The 21,333-nt window shown below is 41.4% G+C and overlaps 1 protein-coding gene across 10 annotated transcripts in view; it reads left to right on the forward strand.

Annotated features, from left to right (window-relative positions):
* HHLA2 (HERV-H LTR-associating 2) overlaps positions 1–21,333 on the forward strand; it is a 126,303-nt gene that overhangs the window by 78,606 nt on the left and 26,364 nt on the right. For 8 of the 10 annotated variants that reach the window (XM_010838563.1, XM_010838564.1, XM_010838568.1 and 5 more), the window contains one exon: positions 1,606–1,681. The gene's annotated coding sequence lies outside the window, so the exon portion shown is untranslated. Of the gene's footprint in view, positions 1–1,605; positions 1,682–5,022; positions 5,152–6,082; positions 6,128–21,333 lie in introns of those variants that run through there. The other 2 variants (XM_010838565.1, XM_010838566.1) reach the window with 2 other exon arrangements.

Here is a 21,333-nt window from a genome sequence, read left to right on the forward strand (position 1 = left end):
CCCCCCGCCAAGAGTTTCTTCTTTCTGGCTTTATCAAAAATTTATTACTCATTTTTTTTCTTTACTACCTTGAAAGTTACAGAATTTGGTAACCAGTAAACTGATAAACCATAAAATTATGACATACATTTTTGGTTTTCAAATCCTTATATTCATTGGTATTTACCTTCTTCATGGGCAATGCAAGAACCTGAGGCTCCTTTTAGATATATCAACTCTTTAATCTCCTCTGATTAGCCCCTCTCTCTTGGGGCTTCCCTCATAGCTCAGTTGGTAAATTATCTGCCTGCAATGCAGTTGACCCGGCTTCGATTCCTGGATCAGGGAGATCCCCTGGAGAAGGAGATGGCAACCCACTCCAGTATTCTTGCCTGGAGAATCCCATGGACGGAGGAGCCTGACAGGCTACAGTCCACGGGATTGCAAGAGTCGGACACGACTTAGTGACTAAGCCACCACCACCTAAACTTTTAAGCCATTATTGTTATGTTCTTTAGTTCTGCTTATATTTTGAACACTATCATCATTGTCATTATCATCATTATCAGTTTATTTGTTTAAATTCATGTTTTCATTGCTTTTCATTCCATTCTAAATCTGGGTCTCCTGGTACTATTTTCCGTCTGCTGCAAAGCATGTCTTTAGTATCTTTTTTAGTACAGATCTACTGGCTACAAATTCTGATTTACTGATTAGAATTATTTATTTCGTTCTTATTGAAATATTATTTTGCTAAACTTCTAATTCTAGGTTGGGAGTTATTTTCTTTTAATATTTTGAACATATTATTTTGTGTTTTCTGGTTCCTATTAACTCTATTAAAAGTTAGCTATCTGCCTAATTGTTGTTCCTTTAAAGGCAGTCTGCCTTTGTTACGTCCAGCTGCTTTAAAACTTTTTCTTTGGTTTTTAAAGTTTCACAGTTGGGTCCCTGGTGTTTTTCTCTTTATTCTTTTTAGAATTGTTTTGGCTTCTAAGTTTGTATATTGATGTCTTTCATTTTGGGAAAAGTTTTATCCATTATTTCTTCAAATAATTCTTCTTGCCCATTCTTTTTCCCTCCCTAGAATTCCACTTATATGGTACCTTCTCACTGTATCTTCAGTTTCTTCCTTTCTAATCTCACTCTTTCATTTTTCTTTGCTTCATTTGGGATAGTTCTTTCAAGCCAATCCATATCCAGGCTACTAATTCCTTTTGGCTGTCTAAACGGGTATTAAATCAACTTATTAAATTGTCACTAATTTTGGTTATTATTTTCCAGTTCTTGTCATTTCTATTTATGATTTTCAACCCTCTACCAAAATTCTCCATCTTGTCCTATCTCCTTAATCTAAGGAAGTATGGTTATTTTAACATCTCTGTCTAAAAACTCTAGCCTTTAAGGTACTTGTGAGTTCTATTTGCTGTTTATTATCTTGTCTCTGAGTGCCTAGTTATTTTTTATTGTGTGCCAGAAACTATATTTGCAAAAATGTTGTAGAAATGATTTTCAGCTTGGGATAATATCTTCCTGTAAAGAAGATATGTGGGTTTTTTGTTTTTTTTTTTAGTCATATGGGGATACCAGTACTCTGAAATAACCTTAATTTGATTTCTTCCACAGCATGTAGGAGAGTACAAATGCTACACAAGATGCGATGGTGATACTTCTTTTGAATGATGCTGAAGTATCTTCTGTGGTAAGTTGGGAGATTAACAATCAGATTTTAATATAGTCTGTGCTGGCTGTTTGTTTAATACTTCACTGTGTACCAGGTAGTATTAAAAGTGTTTTTGAATATCATTAAATAGTTCTTATAAAAATGATCCCAAGATGGATATTACTATTATCCCTATGTTATAGATGTAAAATTGGACAAAGAGGAGTTGGGTAATTTGGCCAGTGATACATGGCTTTAAATGGAAAACCCGAGCTCTGAATCCAAGTAGTCTAATTCTAGAGTCTCTGATCCTAATCAATGTGATAGAAAACTATCTTTAGGGGAAAAAACTGCTGGGTATTGTTAGTACCAATTTCTCTGAGCTCCTTTTACTCAGTTCCTGGATGCTGAATATATTGAACCAAATGGCAAACACTATTAACAGAATTACTTGAGTTTTTCTAAGGGCAGGTTTTATGAATGGTCACTAGGCTAAGTTAAAGAAATTGATTTGGTAAGAAATAATGCTGCTGAGGTGAATTTAGAGCCTATACTACTATATTATTCTAGGAAATGACAAAATTAGGAATTATATGGGGAAGGGAAGTTAGGACTCGGCCTCTTGACTTTGTTTAATGATTATAAATTTCAATTTAAAATGCATTATCTGTTATTTTGGCAGCAGTGCTGGTGTCTAGAAGAAAATCACAATAGGATTGTTATGTGGGTGAGGGGGCTCACTAAAGAGGTCTCGTTCTATGTAAACTCACTGCTATGGTTCAGAGTTGGGAGGAAGCAGAGTGAACAGTGGGTTAACTGTGTGGCCTCTGTAGACTCCTTTGCACTGAGACTAGATGGAAAAACTGCCTCTCAGAACTCAGAATCTTTGCTCGATTCATGCGTGGGATTTGTTTATTGTGTTTCTTTTCACAATGACTGCTCAGCCTGCTTCAGCATGAACAGTTGGCTTGGTACCCAGAGAGTGTTTGATTAGCTAAGTTAGGAAGCAAGATGCCATACACTATAGAGGAAATTTATCCTGGATAAATGTAGATCATTTAGTCAAATTGCTAGACTCTCAGCATGCTCTGGCTTCCCTGGGAGAAAATGCCATAGGCACTTTCTTAGAAACACAAGAAAACAAAACTTATTTTCAAGGAACCTGAAGAGCATGACCTAACATACGATCCAGGGCCAGCCAATATGACCTTAGAGGGACAGATGCAATAAGAAAATGACCACAGTGACACATGAAACTAATCCTACCAGGGCTTTTGAATCAGAACTCCTCCCAGTTGCAAGTGACAGAAACCAGATTTCAGCCTAATCATAGCCATCAAGAGATGGGGAAGAGGAACAAATTATGGTCTTTGGGCTGACTACACTGCATATCAGTATATATTTATGCTTATTTATTCGATGGACAGAGGACCAAAATACTTTCAGTAGGACTAAATGTACTTTGGAAGGCTCTGAACTTAAAGCGGGGAGAAAGAATTCATTGGCTCATAATACTGAGAATAATAAGCATGGGACTAAATTAAACCTGACTGGATCCAAAGGCTGAAAAAATACCACTGCTGCCCTTCACCATCCAACCTACCTTTGATCTCTGCTCCTCTCTTTATGGGCTTATTAACTCCTGTTGCATATGTGCTTCTCCTGTGTTATTAGAGAAGAGGAACAGATGTTTGTTTCTCTCTCTAGATTAGTCAGGCCTGGGACAAGTATTGCATTGGTTACCTACTGATGCATAACAAATAATCCCCCAACTCAGCAGCTTAAAACAACAAACATTTATCATCTCGCACAGTTTCTGAGAGTGAGAAATCTGGAAGCAGCTTGAAAGTGAAAGTCACTTAGTCATGTCTGACTCTATGACCCCATGGCCTATACAGTCCATGGAATTCTCCAGGTCAGAATACTGGAATGGGTAGCCCTTCCCTTCTGCAGGGGATCTTCCCAACCCAGGGATCGAACCCAGGTCTCCCACGTTGCAGGCAGATTCTTTACCTGAGCCACAATGGAAGCCCAGAAGCGGCTGAGCTGAATGTTTCTGGCTCCAGGTCTCCCATTGGATTGCAGATAAGATGTAAAATGTTGGCCAGGGCTGCAGTCATCTGAAAAAGCTGGAGAAATTGCTTCCAGCCTCATTCCTTTGTTTGCTGGTTGGGAGAGTCATTTACTTGTCAAGTAGATCTCTCCACAGAGGCTTCTCATACAGCGTTGACAGCTGGCTTCCCCCAGAGTGAACAATCAGGGAGCAAGAGAAACCAAACTGGAGGACACAGTTCTTCTATAACCCAATTAGGAACATATCATTTCTGCAGTTTTCTATTGGTAAGACAGGCCTGTGCCAGTCCAATGTAGGATACTAGAATCTGATCTCTGAGGGTCATTCAAAGGCAGGCTCTCACAGTGGTCAAACTCTCTGATGGCCCCAGGATTTTTGCTTGCTGGTATACACACTCTGTAGAATTCCCTTTGAATGTGGACTAGGTCTGTAAACATGATTTGGTAGTCACAGCCTTGATTAAATTACACTCCCTGACAAAGTTGATTTTTCTTGATTTGCAGTTGATTTTGAGGTAACCAAGAGACAGAATTCGGAGTGGGCCTGATCCTAAGCAGTGAGTCCTTTAGCAGAGGTCAAGAAGCTATGTTCTTGCTGGCCTTGAAGCAGCAGACCACCCTGTGGTGGAGAGGACCCCGTGCCAGTGGATGGTGGGGGGGCCTCAGCACTACAGCTGCAAGGAACCAGATTCCACTGATAGTCAGTGATCTTGTAAAATGACTACAGGCCTCAGATGAGATAGCAGCCCCGGCTGACAACCTTGACTGCAGCCGGGTGACACCCTGAGCACAAAATTCTGTTAAGCTATTGTGATTGTGAGATAATACAAGTGAGTTGTTCTAAGCTAGTAAATGTGTGGTATTTGTTATGCAGCCTAGGACCTAACACAGGTGCCTACCTGTGAAAGGCAAGGGCCAGATGGGTGTCACCTCTCTCAATCTCTCCTCATATTGTGAATTAGGAAGAAAATCCCCAAGGAGGGAAAGATGCTATTAGAGAAATGACACAATGGCAAGGACTGCTAGCAGAACAGATTAACTCTCAGAGTTTATTAGACTATTTCAAGCCTGGAGACTCTAGTCATTTGAAGGATATCCTTCAAACAATATCCTCCACTAACATCTAAAACATTGTTCTCAAATGTGATCTCTGTGCAACCTAAGGTGGAACTCTCTGGAATGGTTTGTGAAAATGTAGCCCTCACTCCAGATTCAGTGAGTCAACCTCTGGGATGGGGAGCAGGGGAAGCATCTAGCTTAGGATTATGCATTATTTTTACTTATCATTTCACAGAGTTTTTTTCTTGGGAAGATTTTTGAAATCAGAAAACAGAAACGAATCATGGTAAAATCCTGACTTGCATTATAAATTTCATAGGAGAGCTTCCTATAACATGAAATATCAATCCAGCATTTAAAATCATCTGATAAATAAGGTACCTTTATATACTGTATTTTATTTCTCCATATTATTATTCTAATCTTCCCTTGATTGGACATGTAAATTGTTTCCATTTCTTCTCTGTAACAGAAATTTCTATCCATACATCTGTTATATCTATGATTATTATCTGTTCAGTCACTAAGTCATGTCTGACTCTTTGTGACCCCATAGACTGCAGCATGCCAGGCTTCCCTGTCCATCAACTCCCAGAGCTTGCTCAAACTCATGTCCATTGAGTCCATGATGCCATCCAACAGTCTCGTCCTTTGTCATCCCCTTCTCCTCCTGCCTTCAATCTTTCCCAGCATCAGGGTCTTTTCCAATGAGTCAGTTCTTGGCATCAGTGGTCAAAGATTGGAGTTTCAGCTTCAGCATCAGTCCTTCCAATGAATATTCAGGACTGATTTCCCTTAGGATTGACTGGTTTTATCTCCTTGTAGTCCAAGGGACTCTCAAGAGTCTTCTCCAACACCACAGTTCAAAAGCATCAATTCTTTGGCACTCAGCTTTCTTTATAGTCCAACTCTCACACCCATACATGACTACTGGAAAAACTATAGCTTTGACTAGACGGACCTTTGTCAGTAATGTCTCTACTTTTTGATATGCTGTCTAGGTTTGTCATAGCTTTTCTTCTAAGGAGAAAGTGTCTTTTCATTTCATGGCTTCAGTTACCATCTACAGTGATTTTGGAGCCCCCCAAAATAAAGTCTGTCACTGTTTCCCTTGTTTCCCCATCTATTTCTCATGAAGTGATGGGACCAGATGTCATGATCTTAGTTTTTTGAATGTTGAGTTTTTAAGCCATCTTTTTCACTCTCCTCTTTCAGTTTCATCAAGAGGCTGTTTAGTTCCTCTTCACTTTCTGGCATAAGGATGGTGTCATCTGCATATTTGAGGTTATTGATATTTCTTCCAGCAATCTTGATTCCAGCTTATGCTTCCTCCACTTCAGCATTTTACATGAGGTACTGTGCATATAACTTAAATAAGCAGTGTGACAATATACAGCCTTGAGGTACTCCTTTCCCAATTTGGAACCAGTCGATTGTTCCATGTCCGGTTCTAACTGTTGCTTCTTGACCTGCATACAGATTTCTCAGGAGGCAGGTTAGGTGGTCTGGTCTCTTCCAGAGAGATAGTGGTCCCATCTCTTCCAGAATTTTCCAGGTCAGGTGGTCTGGTCTCTTTCAGAGAGATGGTGGTCCCATCTCTTCCAGAATTTTCTAGTTTGTTGTGATCCACACAAAGGCTTTTAGTGTAGTCAATGAAGCAGAAGTAGATGTTTTTCTGGAATTCTCTTGCTTTTTCTATGATCCAGTGGTTGTTAGCAATTTGATCTGTGGTTTCTATGCCTTTTCTAAATCCAGCTTTAACATCTGGAAATTTTTGGTTCATGTACTGTTGAAGCCTAGCTTGGAGAATTTTGAGCATTACTGATTATTATAATAGAATCCTAATGGGGTTCTGGGGCAAAGCTTATACTAGGTGCCCACTAGGATGTGTGCTCAGCTCACATCCACTCCCTCAGGGGCTCTGGCTGTGTCTTCATTCTCAGTCCTTGTGCCTTATCATTCTGACCCAGGAATAGAACACCCGGATTCAGTAGAGTACCCAAATGATTTGGAAATCTGACAGAGGTGGAAAAGTAGGGGTCATCTCAAGTAGGGACCTGGTGCGGTGACCTCAGGCTTCTGCAGCTGGGTTTTGACATCTCACTGCTCCTACTCCTGTCCTTCCTGAAGCTGGTTTGTGCAGCCCTTGTTTGATTCACGTGAGCAACTTTAACTCCTTCCCTTCAAAACCATGTTTTGCTTGTTATCCTGGGTTCCTTTCTATTGCTACCAAAAACAAAACCCCCAACTGATCCTGATGGTGGGTTGCATACAACAGACACCTAGAGAAAGGTAGTATTTGGAATTAGCCATGGGCCCTTACTGGGATAAAAGGCAGGGAAGCTCCCTTCTATGATCTGGGACAGAAATGTGAAACCTCATGATAAGAGGTTGCCAAATATTTCACTAACCTCTCCCACTCAGGCAACTGGGCATCTCCTTGGGGGCACTGCTGAGTGTGTGGGTAGCTGTTGCCAAAATTAAGAGTGGAGGCTGATGAAGCACGCTGACTGCTCAAATTGTATTCCTGGCTCTGGTCCAAGATCAGAGGCATTAGGTGGAAGTGAAACGATTCAAATGTAGGCAATCTCACTGTCTAGCCTTAGTTCTTAACCACTTCTCTATGTGTGTGTGCCCCTGCCAAAGCAGCCAAGTTGTCTTCATATGAGAAGAAGCTAATGCCAGCTGCCCCCACGGTGCAGTTGCCTGAATTGACAAACAGAAACACAAGACTCCCAGTTCAATCTGAATTGCAGATAATCAGTAAATGACTTGTTTTAGTATTAGTGAGGGTTCCCAGGTGGCGCTAGTGGTAAAGAATCCACCTGCCAATGCAGGAGAGGTATGAGACACACAAGTTTGATCCCTGGATTAGTAAGCTCCCCTGGAGGGAAAAATGGCAACCCACTGCAATATTCTTGCCTAGAGAATCCTGTGGACAGCAGAGCCTGATGGGCTACAGTCCACGGGGTCACAAAGAGTCGGATATGACTGAGCGACTGAGCATGAGTATGATTATGTCCCAGACATACTTGTACTAAAATATTATTAGTCGTTTATCTGAATTCAAGTTTAACTGGGTGTCCTATGTTATATCTGGCAACCCTACACGGCTCAACATCTTATCTCTCTTTTCACCATTGTTCTCTGAGTAACAAAGTAATTTAAATTCAGCACATACATGCCTTAGAGGATACAGTGAAGAAAACATTCTCAGAGGAGATTTAAGAAATTCAGATCTGCTGAAATCATTGCAGCAGTCCTCACCAGGTAGTCTGTATTCAATGAGCTAGCCTATGCAGCCAGCTTTAATTTCAAGTTTGATGGCCTGGTGAGTGCAAACCATTTCTGAGTACTGTCCTACACTAGGTAACATTGAGTGCCTTCCTCTTTATCATTCTCAGGTTTTCTTTGCTGTCAAAGTCTACAAAAACTAAAAAGAAAAAAAAATTAGTTTGAATATGCATGTGTCTGGCCTACCTACCTCTCATTTTGTTCTGCTGTTGGAGCTCAGAAAAATCTTCTTTCCTAAGAAACAGATTGCTGAGCCAGGCTGCAGAGTCCTTTAAAAATGCACATTGGCAACTGTTTTTGTAGGCTCAGACTGCGGAGAAGATGCAATGAAAATGAGATCCCTAAGCTCAGCAGAGTTAAGAATCACGCTGAAGCCAAGTGTTTGCAGCCCAGGTGGGTGTGGTCAGAGATCCAAAGGCAGTGCAGTAATCAGGGCTCAGGAAATATCAGACAAGCAGAAATCTTTGGCTCAAATCAAACATGAAATTTTTAGGAATTAAATTGATGATCCAGCCCTTAGAGTCTAGTTTTTGTTTTTTGGAGTTTTTTGTTTGTTTTTTACTTTTTTTTTTTGAAATTCAATTGTTTTCAATTTTTACAATGACTAAACTAGGGAACTAGATGAGAATAAAGTCTGACTGTCTACATGTATGGGCTTCCGTGGTGGGTCAGCAGTAAATAATCTGCCTGTCAGTGCCGGAGACAGTTTCAACTCCTGGGTCAGCAAGATTCCCTGGAGAAGGAAATGGCAACCCATTCCAGTGTTCTTGCCTGGGAAATCCCATGAACAAAGGAGCCTGGCAGGCTACAATACAGTCCATGGGGTCGCAGAGTTAGATACAACTTAGCGACTAAACAACAATAATCCACATGCACATCTTTCAAGCCTTTGAAAATATCTCAGGATGTGATATTGCTTTTGATCACCTGTTTTGAAGGTACAAGGTATGCAGCTAGTTACCATTTGGCTTTCCTACTCTAGGTGGCCTTTACAAGTAAGAGGTCAAAGAGCTGATGTCAAAGATAGATATTTCTGGAAAATGTGATAATTATAGACACCCCAGGGACTAGTGTGAGTGAACTTATCCACAGACAGCCTTTCTGGGAAAATAGCATCCATTTCAAGTATTTACAACAGAGAGTATTTAATCCCTGAAACCAGGTGGTAGAAAAGTAGGGAAATCAAATAGAAGAGAGTGAGGAACTTAGGAAACAGGAGGACGCTACCTCTATGATGAAAGGAATTGATGCTGTGGGATCCCGGGAATGAGGTCACCTTGTGGAATCTGGAACCTTGGCAGGTCTGCCCAGTGGGAGCATGACCTATGGAAAGGATGGAGCTGGAGCCAGAAAAGCTGCCCAGCACATCAGTCTTTGCTCAGGTGGTGATTCTCATATGCTGTTCAAATGTTGTTTACTGGCAGGTGAGCCTCTACTCGTTTCTGTGTTTCTATAGCTAGAAATTCTTCTGTGGAGGCTTCTGGGTTCAATAGACACTGGCAAATTCAGGCAGAGAGATAGAGGGAGATACCAACCAACACTGCTAAGAGGATTTTCCAAAACGAGGCATCCTTGCCCGTGTCCTCATCTGTGTAGGTGGTGAGTTCCAGGCCCAGCATGATTCACTATGGGATGATGGTTCTGCTTCTCCTCATATGGGCCTCCAGTCCCTACTCTTCAAAGATTGGCTACCATTCTCTTTGAGAAATATAAATTCTCTCATCTATCCGCATCTTGAGCAAACCTGTCTTCTGGTAATTCCTCCTTGTCTCACCTCTGCCCCCTCTAATCTTTCTCTAGACCCTAGCCCTTCCATGGATGCACCGTCACCCCTTCCTTCCCTCTTTTCCCAGGCCCACAAACACACTGAACAACATTCCTTGACCCCATTGTTCTCTTCACTTATGATCCTAGTTCCCAACTACCTTTTCATTCCAAGTTGTTTCTGGAACCGTATCTATTTGCTGCCCCTTCTCTCTGCATACTGACTAAAGCTCTGTGAACCAGACTTCTCCCCCTAAACAGGTGCTGCATCCAGGAGTAGTAATAGCTTTGACAAAGCCGATGCTTATTAAAATCAGTGATTCTCAGCTCTATAGTTAAAGGAACAGTAAAGTTTTGTTTCTAATCTGTCATGGACAAATTCATTGGGAAGATGTAATAAAAATGAATTTCTAGAAAAATGAAATTCAAAAGAACATAAAATGTAAGCCTCGATTTTTTATTATTACATACAATAGGCATAAAGATTTTGATACCAATTTGACAGAGTAATTTTAAATACTTATTCTGTATTCCTATACTTTTGGTGTTATGAACCAGTAATAAACAGCTCACTGACTGGCACCAGCCTGCAGACCCCCCCTACTCTGAGTAGCTCTGCTTTAGCTGATATTCCCCTTCAAATTCTGTTTCAGTCTATGGTCCTAAAGAAATGCTTTACTACCAGCAGCACACACTGCATAAAGTATGGATAGAAGAGAAGACTTTTAGTCTAAGTCACAGCATAGGCTATGGTCATTCTTTCTTGCTGCTTATCCCTAAGCCAGAGCTGATACTCATGCCTTCTTTTTGCTATTACTCATTCTGTGGCCTTACCTTGAGCCCACCTCTGTACTATTTCCCCAGCATGGTAGCCTGAACCTTGATTCTTGAGCTGTTTCAGTTCTTGGTGCTCTTCCCTATAGATAGTCCGCCATTAACCTCACCCACAGCATATCAAAAAAAGAAAGGGATCCACTAAGTTCCTATCATATTCCTCCTAGTTGTACAGCAATAATTGCAAATTGTCTTATTAGTCATGGTCAATCGGCCCAGCCAAGACAGTATCCCACTTTTATGCTATTTTTTTTTTTTTTGGCATGAAGAGCTCAAATGACCAGTTTTAGCTTCCAATTCAGAAGAACCAAACTGTGTCCCATGGTAAAAGTCTTCCCTTAAGTTTAAAAGAAAGGATGAATGGACATTAAAGGGACAGTGAGTTAAAAATGGGAAAGTGGGTTAGTCAGCTATCATTTTTAGACACTATATGGTTCTTAGATCCACATCTTGTAACTATGAGGAGACAGTGCCTTATTCAGCATGCAGTTCAGAGCCTAACCAGTACTCTGCCAAGTAGCTATGTCAAGTAACTTCCAAGGTGGAAGAAGCCCTGTGAGATTGCCGAGCTAGGTTCTTAGAGACCACTCCACTGTGTTAAAAGGTTAACAACTTCATTGATAGGGAGCATAAAATGGGGAGTTACATTTGAATTAGACCCTGGCCTTTGTTTCTGATCAAGGAACTCCCTTCACAGCCAATTTAGGTGGGGTAAAAAAATGGCACATGGAGTGTTCCGGAAGTCCTCAGTGGCAATCTGCAGTGGCAGTCAGCTGTAGCATAGCCTGGTTCGCTTTGATGCAGGAAAGGAACAGAGAGAAAGAACCTCTGTCCCTGAAGCCACAGCTGCCTTATTTGGGTTCCATGCGAATGCTCACCAGATAGGGTTCACCACAGAAGAGGCTCTCAGTTACATGAATAAGTAACGATGGAATCAGGTTAGCTTGGCCTCTTTTTTCACACTTGCTCAGTAGACTCCTGATCAACCTCATGCTCTGGATCCATTCCTAATGTTCTGTATTCTCATCATTTCCTCAGTCTTCCAATCAGCCTTTTTCCATCGCCTTGACCAACAAGTCCAAAACATGATACAGAGCCTGGCCTAAAGCCTCATCTTCGTTCAGCCAAAGCTATACTAGGCACTACTCAATGTCCTACCGAACTGGAGATTTCCCTTACTCCCTTGTCCTTCAGGCTTACCTGTCAGAGTCTCTAGGCCTATAGAGCCTACTCACAGGGGACAACAGTTCTTCTCCTGCAAAACCATTCTTGGTGTGTGTATGCATACTTGGTTGCTTCAGTTATAATTGATTCTTTGCCACCCTCTGGACTGTAGCCTACCAGGCTCCTCTGTCCACGGGATTCTCTAGGCAAGAATACTGGAGTGAGTTGCCATGCTCTGCTCCAGGGGATCTTCCCAACTCAGGGATCACGCAAACCCACGTTTCTTATGTCTCCAGCATTGGCAGGTAGGTTCTTTATTGCTAGGGCCACCTAGGAAGCCAGCCATCCTTGGTACTCAACAGCTTGTTAAGTGAACCCCCTTTGAGGCCTTAAGCCCTGGTTGAGGATGAAACAGCAGTGTGGTAGGCTCTGTGGGCATGTAAACAATCTGCTTGTACAATTTATTTGGTCTTTCAGAGCTTGATGGAATTCTGGAAGGTGTACTCAGCTTTGTTTTTACATTGTGGTAGATATTGGATCTCTGATCTGTACAGTCTAAAACTCAAGTATCTTCTTCAGAAACTCTGTGTTATCTGATCCTCCTAGACACAATTTGTGAAAGAAAAATCCCTTGCTAAAGGAAACAAAGCCTTTCTTCAAAACCTAGGAGCTTTTATTGCAATTCTCTCACTAGGAATTGCCCCAGGCATCATTTAATATCCAGATCTGTCTCCATCATCACATTACCTGGCCAGCTTGGTCTGTGAGGGACCAGTATACTCATGTGCCCAGATGAGTCAAATGCATGTACTCTGTATTTTAAAAGTCTAAAGACCAACATAAAGCTTCTATATTGTCCCCTCTTTGCTCTTAACTCTACACTTTACTTTACTCTACTCTTAACTTTACTCTTTATTCTTACTCCTAAATTTAACAATAAACTTATGACATGGAAGTACATATAATTATGTCATGATGTGTCCAATGTATTCTTTCTATAAATATTCATGTCCTTGTTGTATCATACACTGTGAAGTTACTTTACTGTTTTATAAACTTATTTTTAAAGGTTTCTTGAAAACAAGTATCTACTCCTTTTGTTTGAAAGAAATAAGGAGAAACAGGAACCCTAGAGAGTAAAATTAGCCAGGCAAACTCTTTCTAGTTGTATAACAGAAAACTTCCATTATTTGCAAGATAAAGCTTCAGCTGAGAATCAGTATTTTCCTTATAATGTTGACTCTAAAAAGAAACAGGAATTTTAAGGTTAATGTGGTTCTGCTAATAGAAATCTATTCCTATAAAAAAAACTGAAGGCACATTAAACTTACTACAAAGTTCCAGTGGCTCATAACTAATGTTTGTTTTGGCTTCAAGATTAAAAGTGGTTTTGTTACCATTAGCAAGAAAATGCATATTTCTAACTTTACTCTGCTAAGACATAATACAAATTCTTTTAGTATTTTGATGTAGGGAGAACAGACTTTTTTTCTCTTTATGTAGACAGCAATGGAACCTGCTTCCTGTGTCAGCAGCTCTTCATCAGGTAAAAAAAAGTTATTTTGTGTCACTTTGGATGTTCAGAGACATTTGAAGACCTAACTAACAGCAACTTAAACTTAATTAACAGGAACTCTAAAGATAGAAAATCTATAACAGGCACTTATAAGGACTTAAAAATACTATTTCAAACCCAGATCCTTTCCATCCTCCTGCTCTATTATTCTTATTTTGTTGATTTTTTAGTCCTCCTATGTGTTTCCTCACATCTGTAGGGTGGCTGCTGCATCAAATCATCAAATCAATGCTCAGAAAATAGAGAAAGGGCGGCAGGGGGGTTTATATGAAATTCTCCTCTTGCATCTATCCCTGTTACAAGGATTCCATAGAAATTCTCCCAACAGATTTTTGTTTATGTTCCATTGTCCAAAAAAAGTATCAGTATTTGTTTTTTTCAGTTTGATTTTAGTAGTTAATTTTGGATACAAAGAACCCTTTTGTCATTGTCTTTTAGTCTCAGAGCTAGGAGGAGGAAAAGGTGTGGACATACAAGCATATAATTGGAGTTCAGTATTCAAGAGTGAGGTAAACATGGTTAGCTGTTGGATTCTCAGTTTGCAAGAAAGTTGGAAAGTTCTGACTGGCTTCCACCCCTGACATAGGCCCAGCTCTTCACAGTGGTCACCCCTAGTTTCTCTTTTTCCAAATATAGAGGACTCCTAACCCATGCTGAGTTGTGATGGTCATTTTATTTATCTTTTCTGAACCCTTTCTCAGTCCTCCTTTTAACTAGAAGTGGTCATATCCTGCACAGGGCTGGGCAGAGAAGGGGTTCAGTTAGCAAGAAAGAGAAATGGTACTAGTAACTGTCACAGGGTCCTTTTCACTTTATCCATTTCACACTGTTTGCTTTTAAATTGTTTTCTGTCATATCTACTTATTTGATGTTTACAAGCTGGCTTCTTTTATTCATCTTCTAAAACACAAATTTGACTTCATCATTAACTTTCCATTTCCTTGGTATGGATTACAAGAATGGTCATGATTGAGCCCTTGCATACCTTTCCAGCATTTTCTCTTCCATGTGGCCTATTTGGTTTCTGTGTTCTCTAGCAGCTGCACATTTGTTCTACTGTCTGCCTAGAATATCTTCCCTCTTCCACTTCCCTATACTCTTCCTTACAAGTCAGTTTCTCCTTGTCTTTCAAAACTGATGCTTCAAGAAGCTTTTCTTAAAACCCTGTTCCCTCTTAAGCTCCAGTATTTTCCCTCTGTCCTTCCACAGCACCTGGGCAGGGGATTCCTTAGTGCTGCCTGTATCTGTGTATTTGGATTTATTTGTTTATATAATCCATTTATTTTTTGGTTCCAAACTAAGCTTTTTGAGATTAGAGACTGTCTGACTTAAGGTCCTGTGATATGTAGGAGAGATGTTCAAATTGTGTGTTTTAGTGGCAAAAAAGATGGTAGGCTTGCTGGATGACTGGGTTTCCTTACAAAGAAAGATCTAGTCCTGTTACCTAGAAGGTAAGGATAAATTTGAGATATTTCACTTTCTCTTGTTCCTCAGAATTTTAACGTTTCTGACTTTAATTTAGAAATGGTTTGTGAGGAAAAGATAGGGCTGAAGCAATAGAGCTTTACAAACAAAAGTTGTTTGGCAGGATTGACTCTGAGCTGTACAGAGAGCTTACGGATACAAAGCCAACCTGATAACCACTGTACTTTCGAAATGACCCATTGAGCCGTGCACACAGAACTAGGCCAGCAGTCTTTTCTTTCCTTCTGCACCAGCTAGTCAGGTGAGCTACAGCTTTAAATTCTAAGGACTGAAACCCACCAATTCAGGTATACAGGGACACAAGTACCTGGCAGAAGGCAGTGCATTGTAAATCATCCCTTAACAAACAAGAAGTCTCGCCAAATTAGGTCATATGGATCCCTGCTTGGACCCTAGCCCAGCCAAGGGCCCCTCCCTCATTCAGAAGGGTTCTTTTCCCATTCAGGTTCACACAGTCAAAAAACAAAATCAAATCTGAGATTAAAGCAGCACAAGCTTTATTCAGTGGCCATAGAATGCAGAAGCAGAAACTTTGTTCACAAATAACTTCTTGCCTGCGGGACCATTAAGGAAAGATTTGAAGGGCAGGACTAATGAGAGGGAGGCATATGCATTGGATTTCTGGGAATAGGCGGGGTTCTTCCTGGAACTGGGATGCCACTTCTTTTCAACCCTTGTACGGTCCTTTAGCATCAGGTTGGGAAGCAGGTTAAACCATCTTGGTGCACACAGACATTCTTACTGTTACAGTGAGATGGTAATGAGACACAGGGGGCCCTTTGCCCCACTTTCAAAGCTGAATCAGCTGATGCAAGTTACAGTCTTATTCCTGCGCTGTGAACACAGCCAGAGAGTGTGGTTATGTGTGGTTTTCTGTGGGTTTACTGGAGGGAAGAGCCGGGGTATGGTTCTGGGGCAACGGTGTTAGTAACATGGCAGCTAAGAGTCTTGTCAGGATTGGGTTTTGCCTCTTCTTCACACTAAATCCTGGATTCTGATTTTCATTACAGGTCACTCAACCCTAACACCCTGACAGGTAGATACAAAGAGGAGTTCTTTACTTCTGTATTTGAAAGAATGATACAGGGACTGAGTTAGAATAGTTAATTTCATTCTAAGGAATACTGAATATATCATTTACCACACAGTAGGATATTTAAATATGACAACCATGACCATCATGGAGTGGGATTCTGATACCAGACTTAGGTGATCAACCTAAACCAACATTAGGAAGGAAGCCTTCTACTGATTAGCCCAGACTGTTTGACCTCCAGGTGCTGTCGCCGCCCCTCTGATATAAAAATGTCATCTCAGGTTGTCTGAGGTGAGAAGTCACAGTATCATTTTAGAGCTTTCATTATTTAGTTGAAATCCTTACATCTGACACAATCAACCCCAGCAGTTAGTGTGGTTAAAAAGAAGTGAGATACCCAAATTCCATATTTTTAATGTTTATTTTTTTTAAGTTAGAATACACTGCTGTCCATTCATTTTCTAGATTTGTTGAGTGGAGGGCACCAAGGCCTTTCTCTGAGTATGGGGCCACTGTTTGATCTTCTATATTATCTTTTTTACACAAACTAATCAATATCTCACCATCTGATATTTCCAGTTTTTGTTTCTTGAAAGTGGCTGGAGAACTTTGTATTCAAATTGTTGAGAAGAATCCAACCCCTCCTAGAGCTTTACAATTTGTTTTCAGTCTTTCTCTATTGACTCTCCCACACCGAATCCAAATAGCTGAATTTTCTTGCTCCTTTTCTGTGCTTTATTTAGCCTCTCTGAAGCATTCATCTTATTTAACTTAGTTGTTGGAGAAACACCAAGTATGCCTTGTCCTCCCATGTAATCAATTAACATAATCTTTAGTTAGATTATTAGCTGATGACAACATACGTTCTGAACTGAAGGGGGTAGAAGTGGACGGGCACAGCCAACTGGCTCCCGAGGCATTTGATGTGTCACAGACATCTGTTCAGGGTCTGTTAAAGAGGGAGAGGTGATGTTTCCAAGAAGTCCTTGGACTTGTATCTGTGCATGTTCAAAACTCACTTCACTTAATGGAGTCTTGTTCAATTCCTTACTATCTTTATGTGACTGACAAAACAGCTGCTATTTGCCTGTTAACCCTGCCTTTTTTTGCCTGTTGTCTTGGGTTTGCAGCCTTCTTGCTAAAAACAAAAGACTCCACTCTATCCAGCTATATTCTTTTTTGTATAGAGCACAATCGAGGAGGATTTATGATCTACACTTTTGGCAAGAAGAAACATTCCATGATAGAATTCTGAACTGGAAAATGGTCCGTGAAGGTTAATAAGTGCCCTGGCCCCTTCGGTGTAGTGTGGTTTCCCTTACACGTGCTTTGTCCAGGGCTCCACTTCTGGGAGAGCAAACCCTTTGGAGATGCGGGTTTGTGGACATGTAACGAGGTGGTGTTTTCAAAGGAAACCTGTGAGGAAGTGTGGGAAGCAGGATGGAACAGAAGACGCTAAGCAAGGATGGGGCTTTAGGTGGAGTCTCAGCCTTGTTCCCACAGTGGGGCTCTGGAGCACAGAATAGCTCTTGCCTTGAGGCCACCACGAGGGCACAGAGTAGGGAAGGAGTGTGACTCCCAGACCACAGCTTCCATTATCTAAGGGCGAGACTCTGAAAAGGCTGAAGTGATGTGAGCAAGTAGCACCAACTGAGCAACGTGTGCATGAAAACTGAATGGTTAAAAGTGATCCCAGGGGATCTGAGCAAATGCCAAATGGTCTTGTTGCTGTTGTTGTTGTTTAGTTGCTAAGTTGTGTCTGATTCTTTGTGTCCGCATGGACTGTAGGCCGCCCTGCTGCTCTGTCCATGGGATTTCCCAGGCAAGAATACTGGAGTGGATTGTTACTTTCTTCTCCAGGGAATCTTCCCGACCCATTGACCTTCTGTCTGCTGCATTGGCAGACAGGTTACCATGAAGCCATCAGGGAAGCTGTGTTAACATACAAAATATCAGATATTAAATATGTGGCATTTTTGAACTAGCTACTTTTATTGGGCCTGATTTATGAGCCTCCCTAGATTTTCTTGGGAGAAGGCAATGGCACCCCACTCCAGTACTCTTGCCTGGAAAATCCCATGGACAGAGGAGCCTGGTGGGCTGCAGTCCATGGGGTCTCGAAGAGTTAGACACCACTGAGCAACTTCACTTTCACTTTTATGCATTGGAGAAGGAAATGGCAAGCCACTCCAGTTTTCTTGCCTGGAGAATCCCAGGGATGGGGGAGCCTGGTGGGCTGCCGTCTATGGGGTCGCACAGAGTCGGACACGACTGTAGCGACTTAGCAGCAGCAGCAGCAGATTTTCTTGGCCTTGCCTATTTCCTGAGCCTTCAACTGGTTGGACAAAGAGAGCCCCATCCCCAATGCCACTAACTCTAAAACATCAGCAGCCTCCCCTGGGAAGGCTTCAGCACGTGCCCCATTGATGCCTCCATAGTGAGAGCTGCCACCATTACAGGGTCCAAACATGACCTAAGGAGATTCCCAGAGGTGGTGGTTTCCTTTGCCCCATGTTTCCATATTCAAAGTATGATACTGGAAGGCATTAGTCTGGCTTCCTGAGTGGTGCCCCAAGGGAACCAGGAAGAGCATGGGGGTTAAAGCCCCATGGGGAAAATTTGCCTATGGAGAAAATCTGTCGATGAATCCCTTTTGCTCTCTTCCTCTGATGGATTGTTCTGAGGTGCTGTGGTTCTGCAGAGGAGGCCTGGAGAGTGTCCTTTATGAGTGAGCGAGCACCCCTGTGTTCTGTTCTAAAGCTGAGGCCAATAGGGCACCACCACCTAATGCCTGCTTTTCTTCCTTTCTTGTTTCAATTTTCCTTTGCCTCCACTCTTGCTGCTCTGCAGCTGCACCTCTTCACCTCCCTCCCAGATGTGTTGAACATACTTTTAACCTGGTTTCCAAACAAACCAAGAGCTACTCCCTACACCTACCTGCACCCCGTACTCAAAAAATGTGCTTGAAGCAAAGACAGTACATGTAGAGATTCAAAATTTCAACCCAATATGTAAATCCTCAAGTGGAGGATTTTCACTATAAAATATCAAGGAAGATTTCTTTTGAGTAAAGAGTGGGTAATCCTAAAATTGTTCTTTTGTTCATTTTTCTATCTAAACAAAGTCAATCCTAGTAAAATCTAAGTTGATGCTAAGGAGAAATGCCTAGGATGCTACAGAGTTTTCCTTTATTATGACTTCTTTCCCAAATTGGCACAGTGCCCTGAGCATTGTGAGAGGCACTGAATTTAAAACAACGCATAGGAGAGAGGAGCTCCCTGGAATCTGTTTTTCCTGGAGGAATTCATAATGTGAACTAGCATGATGCAAATGATGTGAAACATTCTTGTTTATTGAACAAGACAACTGACCTTCTGTGTGCATCTGGTCATATCTAGGCCAGCAGTTATGAGCCAAGACCAGTCTTTAATGTTAGGGCTGGAGAACCTGACCTGAACACAAGTAAAGTTTGTTGTTGTCACAATTAGTGCTGAAGGCCTCAGTCAGTGTGCCGTGCTGTGCTTAGTTGCTCAATCGTGTCTGACTCTGCAACCCCATGGACTTAGCCTGCCAGACTCCTCTGTCCATGGGATTCTCCAGGCAAGAATACTGGAGTGGGTTGCCATGCCCTTCTCCAGGGGAGCTTCCTAACCCAAGGATCGAACCCAGGCCTCCCACATTGCAGGCAGATTCTCTACCATCCGAGCCACCAGGAAAACCCTCAGTCAGTGTGGTCTGTGGCTGTTAAGATGAACACAGGGGTAGCCATTCTGTTCTCTTTATTTTATGCTTGTAGAATGGCTTCAGCTTTTTCTTCTGTCTTGATTAGTCTCAGCATCTGGATTTCTTTTTGCCATGTTTCATTATGGAGGCTGCTTTTCTTTGCCTTCTTTCCCCACATCTGGAAATCAGCCACAATGTACCAGAACAAGGCGCTTCTAACATTTGAGCCCTTTTGTAAGGGTGCTGATTGCAACTTGGGTAGCTTCAATTTAATCCAAGGTGGAAGATTTCGGCTGCTTTGGGGGAAGAAAATAAATGTCTAAAAATAAAACTTAGGCATAAAAATAGGGCCAAATACTCATTAACTGCCTCACTTAGCTGAATGCTGAAATTATTTCCAAAGCGCTAAATCAAGCATTTGTGTAGAAGAGGTTGAGTATGTTTTTTTATTCATAGTACTTCATCTTAGATGATAAATGGGTTATGGCAATTTGTCATTTTATCCAAAAGACATGAATTAACCAGTTTTCAAGGGCCTAATTTTCAGCTCACGCTGACCCTTGAATTGGAGCATTTGTGCTCACAAGTCTTTTGGAATGGATTTTGTGGGCTGTTATATGGGAGGCTGGAGAGGCAGGCAGGACCAGGAGCCAGAGAATCCATCCAAGGCTTGGTAGGCTAGGATTAAGAATTTGATTTGACTGTGATGGGAAGTCACTGCAGTGATTGAATTAGAAGGCTGTTATAGACCTATTTATATTTTTAAGATATGACCTTGAATGCTGCGTTGACAGTAGATTATAAGAAGGCAGGAGTAGAAGAGTGGTAACCATCCAGATAACTATTTTTGATATCCAGGTAAGAGATGATAGTGGCCTTGGGGTAGAAGGTGATGGTAGAGTTGGAAAGAAGTGCACAAATAATGGAGTTTTGTTTATTTCATTAATAAAAGACTGATTAATAGATTAGATGAGGGACATGAGGGAAGGGAAGAATCAAAGTTGATTTCTAAGTTTCTAGACTAAACAGCATGGAGGATATTGAGATAAAAACTGAAGGAGAAATGGGGTAATTTTTGTTGTTTTGTTCAGGGTGGACTAGAGAACAACTGTAAAGGGGATGAGGCATAAACCAAAGGTTCATGTTTGTTCTGTGATGCCTATAAGGCATCTAAATGAACAGGTCAAATGGGCAATTGAATATATGTCCTTGACTCAGTAGATAAATCTAAGAATCCTTGGTATACAAATGTCATTCAGAGCCATGAAACAGAAGGACTTGTAAGCAGCTCTTTGCAGGAAACCACACTCAGCAGGAAACCCCTTGGTCTTGTCACCTTGCCTAACCTGGTGTTTCTTTCCGTAGATCAAAGGAGTAGAAATGAAGAATAAGTAACAGATGACCAGATCTCTTCCCTAGCTTCTGCTTCGGTAATCTTATAAACAAAATGTGTGAAGAAGATAGCATCTAAATAAAGACCACAGTGCACACAGTGGGGGATGGTGATGACTCTGACCCCACCTCAACAATTAACTGAGATTGTTACTTCCCATTTTCCCTTTAAACATTTTCAGGGCCAAGCAGAATCTTCGGAGTTGGTTTTGGGGGGATACGAGTCTGCCTTCTTCCCAAATTAATGGCTTTCTAATTAAAAGCAGGTTTCTTTTCTACCAACACTTGTCT

The sequence above is a fragment of the Bison bison genome, unplaced genomic scaffold (genome assembly GCF_000754665.1).
Source record: "Bison bison bison isolate TAMUID 2011002044 unplaced genomic scaffold, Bison_UMD1.0 scf7180017864098, whole genome shotgun sequence".
Taxonomy (NCBI): Eukaryota; Metazoa; Chordata; class Mammalia; order Artiodactyla; family Bovidae; genus Bison; species Bison bison.